Source organism: Ovis aries, chromosome 3, assembly GCF_016772045.2.
Source record: "Ovis aries strain OAR_USU_Benz2616 breed Rambouillet chromosome 3, ARS-UI_Ramb_v3.0, whole genome shotgun sequence".
Lineage (NCBI taxonomy): Eukaryota > Metazoa > Chordata > Mammalia > Artiodactyla > Bovidae > Ovis > Ovis aries.
The window spans coordinates 209,911,071-209,922,062 of NC_056056.1; the positions used below are offsets into that span (position 1 = coordinate 209,911,071).

General features: G+C 49.7%; 1 long non-coding RNA gene across 2 annotated transcripts; it reads right to left on the minus strand.

Moving 5' to 3' along the window:
* Positions 1-1,993: 1,993 nt before the first annotated feature.
* On the minus strand, positions 1,994-7,329 carry LOC132659635 (uncharacterized). 2 transcript variants are annotated; one of them, XR_009600294.1, is made up of 3 exons: positions 7,193-7,329; positions 5,938-6,287; positions 1,994-5,408 (listed from the first exon to the last, which is right to left on the minus strand). It is a non-coding gene; the product is annotated as an uncharacterized LOC132659635 (long non-coding RNA). The 2 variants fall into 2 exon arrangements; XR_009600295.1 differs by having other exon boundaries at positions 5,919-6,287.
* Positions 7,330-10,992: the final 3,663 nt, after the last annotated feature.

Sequence of the window (10,992 nt, forward strand, 5' to 3'; positions counted from 1 at the left end):
TACTTTAGCCATCTGATGTAAAGAGCAGAATCATTGGAAAATACCCTGATGCTGGGAAAGATTGAAGGCAGGAGGAGAAGGGGTCGACAGAGGATGAGATGGTTGGATGACATCACTGACTCAATGGACATGAGCTTGAGCAAACTCTGGGAGATGGTGAAGGACAGGGAAGCCTGGTGTGCTGCAGTCCACGGGGTTGCAAAGGGTTGGACACAACTCAGCAACTGAACAACAACAGATAATTGAGCCAGGGAAAACCTGAGCATGCCAGCTCAGAGTAAAGGGTGGAGGTTGCTGTGAAAAGAGGCAGAGACTGAGTCTCTCAGGGAGCGACAAGCCTGATCTGGGACACATATGAGAACCATCCGACATGGCTGAGCAGGGACCCAGAGCAGAGGTGAGGGTGAGAGAGAAGCAGAAGTCATCGGGGCTTTCTCGACCAGATAAAGAATTCAGATCCTCTTCTTAGAGAACTAGGAAGCCATTCTAGGGAAAGAACACCAGCTAATTTGTTTTTTCTTATTTTATTTTTATTTTATATACATATGTATTTTAATTAGAGGATAATTACTTTATAATATTGTGATGGTTTTTGCCATACATCACATGAATCAGCATTAGAAAAGTGAAAGTGAAGTCGCTCAGTCATGTCCGACTGTTTGCAACCATGGACTGTAGTCTATCAGGCTCCTCTGTCCATGGGATTTTCCAGGCTAGAGTACTGGAGTGGGTTGCCGTTTCCTTCTTCAGAGGATCTTCCCAACCCAGGGATCGAACCCAGGTCTCCTGAATTGCAGGCAGACGCTTTTCCCTCTGAGCCAGCAGGGAAGCCCTGAATCAGCATTAGCTATGCATATGGCCCCTCCCTCTTGAGCCCCTCTCCCTCCTCCCTCCCCATCCCACCCCTCGAGGCTGTCACAGAGCACTGGCTTTGGGCTCCCTGCTTCATACACGGAACCCCCACTGGCCATCCATTTTACATACAGTGATGTATATGTTTCAGCGCTATTCTCGCAAATCATCTCACCCCTCCTTCCCCCAGTGTCCAAAGTGTCTGTGTCTCCTTTACGGCCTTGCAAGTCGGATCATCAGTACCATCTTTCTAGATTTCATATATATGCATTAATATACGATATTTGTCTTTCTCTTTCTGACTAACTTCACTCTGTATAATAGGTTCCAGTTTCATCCAGTAGAACTGAGTCGAATGTGTTCCTTTTCATAGCTGAGTAATATCCCACTGTGTGTATGTACCACACCTTCCTTATCCATTCATCTGTCGACGGACATCTGGGTTGCTTCCATGTTCTAGCTGTTGTAAATAGTGCTGCAATGAACAATGGGATACATATGTCGTTTTCAATTTTGGTTTCCTCAGAGTATATGCCCCGTAGTGGGATTGCTGGGTCATATGGTAGCTTTATTTCTAGTCTTTTAAAGAATCTCCGTACCATTCTCCACAGTGGCTCTATCAGTTTGCATTCCCACCAACAGTGTAAGAGGATTCCCTTTTCTCCACACCCTCTCCAGCATTTATTGTTTGTAGACTTCGATGATGGACATTCTGACCAGTGTGAGATGATACCCCATTGTAATTTTCATCTGCATTTCTCAAATAATGAGAGATGTTTTTAAGTGTAAAAAACTCCCACACAATGCCAAGTTTACCATCTGAACCATCTTTTTAGGTTTACACTTCAATAGTGTTAAGTACCTTCATACAGCTGTGCAATCAATTTCCAAAACTCTTCATTTTGTAAAATGAAAATTCTGTACCCATCAAACAACAACCTCCCATGTCCCCCTGCCCCCACCTCCTGCAGCCCTTGGCAACCAGCCTTCCATCTCCTTCTGTCTCTGTGGATTTGACCACTGTAGGGACCTCGTGTAAGTGGAATCATACAGCACATGTGTGTGACTGGCTTATTTCTGGGAACATTATGTCCTCAGGTTCATCTGTGTTAGCCTGAGTCAGAATTTTCATCACGGGGGAGGAAGAGGACCCGGATCAGAGGCCACGGTGATGGGTAAGTCTTTTGCATGGATGCCGCCTGGTAGAGTGAGTAGTTTCTGGGAAGAGCAAGCCTGGGGCCAGGAGCCCAGTCTTCAGGGAAGGAGGGGGAGTGGCCAAGAGGCTAGAGGATGACAGTAAGCGTTTACCTTTCCTGAGACTTTTCCTGTTAGCTGACCTGTAAAGGGTGGGGGGATAATCTCTCATTCCCCAATTGCTGTGGAATTAACGTGTTGCTTAAATAAGTGGTCTACAAATTGTCATTATACAGTGACCTAAGTCTTCCTTTCCTTCTCTGAGTTTGGGTGCATAATGGCACCTGCCTCCTCCAGGGTGGCTGTGAGTGTGAAATAAACGCATAAACTAAGCACAGAGTTGCTCAGTCGTGTCTGGCTCTTAATGACCCCATGGACTATACAGTCCATGGAATTTTCTAGGCCAGAATACTGGAGTGGGTAGCCTTTCCCTTCTCCAGGGGTTCTTCCCAACCCAGGGATCCAACCCAGGTCTCCCGCATTGCAGGCAGGTTCTTCACCAGCTGAGCCACCAGAAAACTGAGATCATGACATCTGGTCCCATCACTTCATGGCAAATAGATGGGGAAACAATGGAAACAGTGGTAGACTTTATTTTGGGGGGCTCCAAGGGGGCACCAAAATCACTGTAGACTGATTGCAGCCATGAAATTAAAAGACGCTTGCTCCTTGGAAGAAAAGTTACGACCAACCTAGATAGCATATTAAAAAGCAGAGACATTACTTTGCCAACAAAGGTCCGACTAGTCAAAGCTATGGTCTTTCCAGTAGTCATGTATGGACGTGAGAGTTGGACTATAAAGAAAGCTGAGCGCACAAGACGCACAAGAACTGATGTGAACTGTGGTGTTGAAGACTCTTGAGGGTCCCTTGCACTGCAAGGAGATCCAACCAGTCCATCCTAAAGGAGATCAGTCCTGAATATTCATTGGAAGGACTGATGCTGAAGCTGAAACTCCAATACTTTGGCCACCTGATGCAAAGAACTGACTCATTGGAAAAGACCCTGATGCTGGGAAAGATTGAGGGCAGGAGAAGGGGCGACAGAAGATGAGATGGCTGGATGGCATGACCGACTCAATGGATATGAGCTTGAGTAAATTCCGGGAGTTGGTGATGGACAGGGAGGCCTGGCGTGCTGCAGTCCATGGGGTCGCAAATAGTGGACACAACTGAGCGGCTGAACTGAACTGAACTGAGGCACAGAGGGCGTCTGGTGGAGCAGCCGAGGGAGAGGAGGGGCAGGGCAGGGGCTGGGAGTGGGCGGGGCCCAGGGCGCGGGGAGGGGCGCAGGGGCGGCAGGGCTTCCCGGTGGCCACGAGGGGGCGCCGCGGGGGCGGAGGGAGCGGGTCTCCGGGCGGGCGGGTGACTCACGGCGGCGGGAGGGAGGGAGGGAAGATGAGTCAGCCGTCCTCCGGCTTCCCGCTCCCGCCGCGCCCCGGCAGCCGCCCGGAGCTGACCCTAGGGAGGGGCCCCGGGGGCGCCGCCCTGCAAGCGGCAGGGCCCGGGCCTTCCCGAAGCGGGGGCGCCCTGAGTCTCGCTCTCAGCGTCTTCATCTTCGGGGCCGGGGCTTCGGGAGGAGACTCCGCGCTCGACCGGGGCTGATGATCCAGGGCGGCGGGTGCCAGCTTGGGAGCCGCAGAGGCGCTGCCCCTGGCTCGGGGTGGGCGGTGGTCTTGCCTGCGGGGCCAGAGGAGGGGGCTTCCCTGGGGAGCCGCTCCCGCCAGGCCGGTGGGGTCCGCTAAGATGCTCCGGGTGCGGTGGGCTGCAGGCGGCGGCGCAGAGAACAGGGTCACCCCGCCCTGCCGCCAAAGCCGCACGCAGTAAACCTACCCCGTTCCTTGGCGCGCAGGCTGTTTCCGCCTCTTCCCAACCTGGTGCCCGATGCCCGGTGCCCGGAGAGGGTCTGACTCAGACCTTGGGGGTCAGAGCTGCCCTAGACCTCGCGGAGCCTGGGCCCCGGCCTCGCGTGGGCGATCCAGCCCAGGCAGGGAGGTGACTTGTCCTAAGGCCCCAGAGGGGAGACCGAGCTCCTGAATCGGGACCTCCTACTCACCAGCCCGTGGAAAGTGCTTAAAATTGTTCCTGGCACCTAGTCTGCCATTATGTATAATAAATAATATATATGCCTAATAGCTCATCTTTGTGGGGTACTTACTGTGTGCCCCTGCGTGTTCTTCGTGGATTGCTTGATTCTCACAATTGCACTAAGACACAAACACTACTCTTATCCTCATATGGGGGCTGGGGAAACATGCTCAGAGAAGTTAGGTAACTTGCCCAAGATCACACAGCTAGGAAGCAGTGTGTGGGAGTTAAATCCAGACCTCTTGAATTCAGAGGCTGCATGCATGAGACTGACTTCAAATATTGGTGAGGTGCAGGTGTCAACACAAAAATTAACTGGCCCATCTAAGAAAGAAATGGGAGATTTTTATCTCCCATTTGGTGCCAAACTGAGGCGTTATATCCTGAGAACAGCCTCTCAGAAAGCTTTGAGAACTGTTTGGCCTGTTAGGGGCTTCCCTGGTGGCTCAGAGGGTAAAGTGTCTGCATGTAATGTGGGAGGCCTGGGTTCAATTCCTGGGTCGGGAAGATGCCTTGGAGAAAGAAATGGCAACCCACTCCAGTACTCTTGCCTGGAAAATCCCATGGACAGGAGACCTGGTAGGCTCTAGTCTGTGGGTTGCAAAGAGTCAGACACAACTGAGTGACTTCACTTCACTTGGCCTGTTAGAGGCCAACACGCGGTTGTGTAACAAGGTTTGAGAGAGGGGGCTGTACATTAAATGACAGGTTATTGACAGTTTACATGATCCAGATCCACAGGCATGAAGCACAGTCATGGATTATCATCTTACAAGATTAAGAAAGAAGTTTATCTCTTAAGGAATTGCAGCCCTTTATGAGATTAAGAAAGATCATGATCGAAGAGGAGGTTGGGTTAATGCGGAGACATCACACATGTACGCACAAACACATATGCAAAAAGGGGAGGAAGGAACCCAAAAGGACAAAGAAAAATGTTTAAATTATGACGTGCTTTAGAATTTGAATTTTATTTCATCGCAGGACTATGCTGCAGGTGGTTTGCTTCTCAGGGTGTCTGAAGAGCAATAGTGTTAAACTGAGAGCTAGCTAGACGCTAGGGGTGGGGTCTGGTGAGCTCTGTCCCTCCAACCAGGACCCAAGTTCTGCAGTTTCCCAGGTGCCACAGGACAGAAGAGAAGCGCTGGGTGTCATCTCATCTGGCCATCAGCTAGCCCTCTGCTCCCTGGTCTCCGGCCCCCACTTCCGGCTCCTTTGGTGGCGCATACTCACTGCTTCAGGGAACACTGCCTTTAGCAGAGTTTCCCAAATACCTGCCAACAGAGAGAGACCGTCTTGAGGATGTTAAGACACAGATCCCAGCCTGTGGCAGAGGGGTGATTCTCAGCCTTGATCTTACATTGGTGCTCAGTGGACTTTATGCCTAGCTCCTCCTCCTTGGAGATTCTAATTAGTTAGATCCGGGGATCCCCTTGAGTCTTGGGGTGATCCTCGAGTGCAGCTGAGATTGAGCACGGCTGCTCCAGTGGTAGAGTCCGGAGGGTGGAGGTGGCCTTAGGAATCTCTACATTTAAGAAGCTGCTCGTGTGATTTTCAGGTTGCTCCCCGGTTTGCCAACCTCTAGTGTAGAACACATTTTCCTCTAATTGTCTTTGAAGACTGCCCCAGATTCTTACAACTGAACTATCTGCCTTATGCATGTGAACTGCCTCACAGGTTGTCTCAGAAACTTTGCATCAATTCTCCCATGCGAGAAAGGGAGCAGGGTCCCAGCTTAGCTTCTCCTAAGCCCCTGCCTTAGTTTATAGGAGTTCTCTCCTTACCAGAGACCAGCATTCTCACCCATTCTGTCAGCTTCATTGCTTCAAGTTCTGGGCAGGGTGGTGAGCTCCTCTGAGCTGGTGATCGCCTAGAGGCGGAACTCTTGCACCCCGAGGGCTCAGCCATGTTGACAGCCCAAGGACCTCAGGGACCCTCACGCCCATCCTCTTTCCCCAGGTCTCAGTAGACAGTGTTGTCATGACAAGTGAGCTGGCTCTAGGGACTGCTCCCCCCTTCCTCTGGGACGTGTTTTTAGCCCTCTTTTTTCAGTGTTGCCTTCTGCCCTGAGGGCTTCCCAGGTGGCTCAGTGGTAAAGTATCCGCTTGCCAATGCGGGAGACTCGAGTTGGATCCCTGGGTCTGGAAGATCCCCTGAAAAAGGAAATGGCAACCCACTCCATTATTCCTGTCTGGGAAATTCCATGGACAGAGGAGCCTGGGCTATAGTCCGTGGGCTCATAAAGAGTCTGACACGACTTAGCAACTAAACAACAATAAAATAACAACTTCTGCCCTGGAGTAAAGTTACATCTATCATCCCCCAGCTTGATAGCCAACGTGTGAATCTGGCTATTGTGAGTTCTGGTTTCTTGGTGCTCATGTTAGGTGTGAGGCTAGGAGTCCAGGGACCTGCGTTCTGGACTGTGTGCCCCCAGGGCATATTACGAACCGCTGTAATCCTCTCCCCATCACTCTGGGTCCTCTGGCACCCCTGTGCCACCTCACTCAGATCACCCCCTCCCCGATCTCTGTCCCTGCCCGAGTGCTCCACCCTCCACCCAGAGCTGCCATCCATTGTTCTCCTTGGGAGTGGATGCATCACGGGAAATCACTGTTTGGGGCCAAGGAGGAAGGAAGGAGGGACGGGACTGGAAGGGGCGGGTGATGGAAAAAGTGACTGCCAGCCATTGCCTGGACATGAGCCTGGAAGGCTGGGCAGGGCAGTTGCCGTGGCGCTGATCAGAAAAGCAGGCCACCACTGGTTCCCTGTCCTCAGCACTGAGGGCTACTTGTGTGTCTTTCCTGTCCTGCTCTAATAGCTTTAGGCTGCCTCCTGGGACAGGTCCAGGTCCTCAGCCTGACCAGAGGAAGGTAAAGAGCATGTGCTGAGCATTCCACCTGCCCCTGCGGACCTTCCAGCCTTCTCCACGAGCTCTGTGCCCCAGCCGGCTCACCTTTGTGGTCCCCTCCTCCTGGGCTCTCTTGCTCTCTGGCTTTGGGTCAGAAGCCCAGGGAGCCTCACCATTCCTAGCTGGTCTCCCTCAACCCCCACCTACCCCTCCGTGATTAGCCCCTCCTTGGGTAGCCCTTTCTCTCCATCTGCTGCTGGGATCCTGGCTGCTGGAGGGATCCTGTTAATAAGGAGGGAGGGATGAAGGAGGGCAGGCACTTTAGAACTCCTTTCTCTGATCAGGCTCTGGCAGGCTGGCCGCGTGGGCGGGGTAGCCTTGAAGGTGTAATCTGAGCTGTACCCAGAAGGCTGCCCTGCCCAGAATTAGCTCGGCTGAAATCCTGAAGTCCAAGGGTCACTCTCTGGGTTAAAGAGTTTCTTTGTATTTCTGTATTGCACATAGGGTTATCGTTACCATCTTTCTAAATTCCATATATATGCATTAGTATACTGTATTGGTGTTTTTCTTTCTGGCTTACTTCACTCTGTATAATAGGCTTCAGTTTCATCCACCTCATTAGAACTGATTCCAATGTATTCTTTTTAATGGCTAAGTAATACTCCATTGTGTATATGTACCACAGCTTTCTTACCCATTCATCTGCTGATGGACATCTAGGTTGCTTCCATGTCCTGGCTATTATAAACAGTGCTGCAATGAACGTTGGGGTACATGCGTCTCTTTCAATTCTGGTTTCCTCGGTGTGTATGCCCAGCAGTGGGATTGCGGGGTCATATGGCAGTTCTATTTCCAGTTTTTTTAAGGAATCTCCACACTGTTCTCCATAGTGGCTGTACTAGTTTGCATTCCCACTCTGTGGGAAAAGGCAAGGGTGGGATGATCTGAGAGAATAGCATTGAAAGATGTATATTATCATATGTGAAACAGATCGCCAGTCCAGGTTCGATGCATGAGACAGGTTCTCAGGGCTGGTGCACTGGGATGACCCAGAGGGATGGGATCGGGAGGGAGGTGGGAGGGGGGTTCAGGGTGGGGACCACATATAAACCCATGGCTGATTCATATCAGTGTATGGCAGAAACCACTACAATACTGTAAAGTAATTAGCCTCCAACTAAAAAAAAAAAAAAAGTTTCTCTGTAAAGATTCCACATTCCCTGGGAAGGTGAGTACATTACTTTCATTCATTTCTCAATGTATTTTGTAATAGTTTCAGCAGATAAGAAGCTTGACCATAAGCTTCAAGATGCGAAGACTATCTTCTTTGTGTAGACATGGGTGGCATGGGGTCTGGTGAAGAGTAGGCTTAAAAAAAAATCTGCTGAATAGATTTATTCCCCATTCAATAAATGTTTCTTGAGCACCTACTGTGTTCCAGGTGTTCTAGCTGCTTGGGATATTAATGAACAAACAGATTAAGAACCCCTTCAGGCAGAGAGATGAACAGTATATTTTATATACATGTGTATATATGTGTGGCACTTCCTTGGTGGCTCAGAGGTAAAGAATCTGCCTGCAGTGCAGGAGCTGTGGGCGATGCGCATTTGATTTTTGGGTCAGGAAGATCCGCTGGAGGAGGTCATGGCAACTCACTCCAGTATCCTTGCCTGGAGAATCCCATGGACAGAGGAGCCTGGAGGGCTACAGTCCATAGCGTTGCAAAGTTGGACACGACTTAAGTGACTTAGCACGCATACATGTATATGTGTGTGTGTCCAAAGCCTGCTACCTCCTCTGAAGAACCTCACTGAACCCCACAGTCCCATCCAGACTTCCTCTGTCCCCTTCGCTATAAGCAGACTGTGCCAGGTTGCTCTTTGTGACCCCAGGGACTGTAGCTGCCAGGCTCCTCTGTCCCTGGCATTCTCCAGGCGAGAACACTGGAGGGAGTTGCCATTCTTTTCTCCAGGGGATCTTCCTGGCCCAGGGATCGAACCCGAGTCTCTTACGTCTCCTGCTTTGGTGGGTGGGTTTTTTACCTCTAGCACCACCTGGGCTAAGCAGACCAGTCTCTTCAAGTTTCCTCGGTGTATCTTATTTCAGAGACAGTTGACAAGGAAAGCAGAGGCTCCTAACAAAGGAGATACTTGTGGCTACTAGGGAGTTTTTACGGTTGTATGTTGTATAATAAACCCCACACTAGAAAGAAAGAAAGAAAGAAAGAAATTGAAGTTGCTCAGTCATGTCCAACTCTTTGCGACACCATGGACTGTAGCCTGTCAGGCTCCTCTGTCCATGGGATTCTTCAGGCAAGAACACTGGAGTGGGTTGCCATTTCCTTTTCCAGGAGATCTTCCCGACCCAGGGATTGAACCTGGGTCTCCCTCATTGTAGGCAGATGCTTTACAGTCTGAGCCACCAGGGAAGTTTCCAAGTGAAACTTAATGCTTTGTAAATGACTGTATTAAAAGCAATCAAGTACTGCCTGATCCAAGAAGGTGACATAGGAGGTTCCTGAACTCACCTTCTCCTATGAGCACAGCAAATCTATAGCAACATGTGGAGAAATTCCATCAAAAAAATCCAGGAATCAGTTGAGTGAATTCTATACGTTGGATGAATGTATAGAATTTGATGAATCCACATCAAAATGAGTAGAAAGGCTGAGAGAGAAACCCCATCCTACACAGTGCTATGCAGTCAAGAGGGGACTCAACTCCCAGTGTCCCCCTGAGGAGCCAAGGCTTTGGACTTAATATCTTGTGCTCTAGCTTTTAGGACTTCCACTTTTGGGGATGGGCCTGAGACAGGAGATAGATGGTCCCTAGGCTGAACAGTTTCTCCCCTCTGGACAGAATCTCCATGATAAGTGCAGGATGGTGGAGGAGGCTGGGCTCTACCCAGATAAGAGATAAAAGGCCACATATTCCTCATTCTTGAAGTTAAGGAGACCTCTTCAGCTACATATGCCCAGAAAGGCTCCTTGGAGTTTTAAAAGGGAGGGAGTGCCACGTGATATCAACTACCCATAGGGCTCTTCACTAGAATCCATCTTGGCTAAGAGATGAGCATGGACACATGGGAGGACCCTGAGATGTACCAAATATGGACTCAGAACTAGGCAAATCATAATGATTGGCCAAAGGAAACCTGGAAGAAATGTCCTATATACATGATTCAAACTTCTATGAGGGTACGACTCAGCTACTCTCTCTCTGAGCCTGGACAAGTGGTCATTGACAAGGCCCTGGCTCCTCAGCTTTGCAGAAAAGAATTACCACAAAGACAGAAAGTAGTGAAACAAGTAAAGGACTTATTAGGAGGAGAAGAGTACAGTATGCGTGGATAGACACACGGTCACCACTGTGACCTGGCTTCAATATCTGGCTGGGAACTGAATGAAGCCCTATTTCAAGCCGCTGCAGGCTGAGGCCACCTGAGATCAGCCCCCCAAAACACCTAGCTCTGAAAGTCAATGGGCCTTGCATCCATAGGATCCACAAGACTATAGCAAATGAAGAAATAGTTCTTAATGGGCTACATACATCCAAGCTTAGTGGGGAGGGAGCAGACAGAAATGTCCTTTTCTCAGTCTTTTCCTGAAGAAGTCCTATCTGCATAACTTAAAAACTGTTGCTTCAGCGTCTGGCTTCCAATCAGCCTGCATCTAGATTGAGATCAGACAGAGATCTTCGACCTGGGGACACTGACAGGTCTCAGCATATCCTCAACTACTGGGAGCCATGGAGAACAAAGAATGCAGCTTGGACAATCACAGAGGCTTGGAAGATAATCAAGAACCAGCCTGTCAAGAGCTGAGCTGAGCTGAATGATAAAGTTCATCTGCTACTTGAGACCAGCCTGCCAAGATTGGGACAGGTGGCTGTTTTGTCTATCGCACAGAAAACAAGATGGAAAGTAAAGGAAAAAGAAGAAACAGAAGAATGTGCTTCAAAAAAGAAAGAAAACAAGATAAAGAAATTGGACATAAATTACTCAATAAA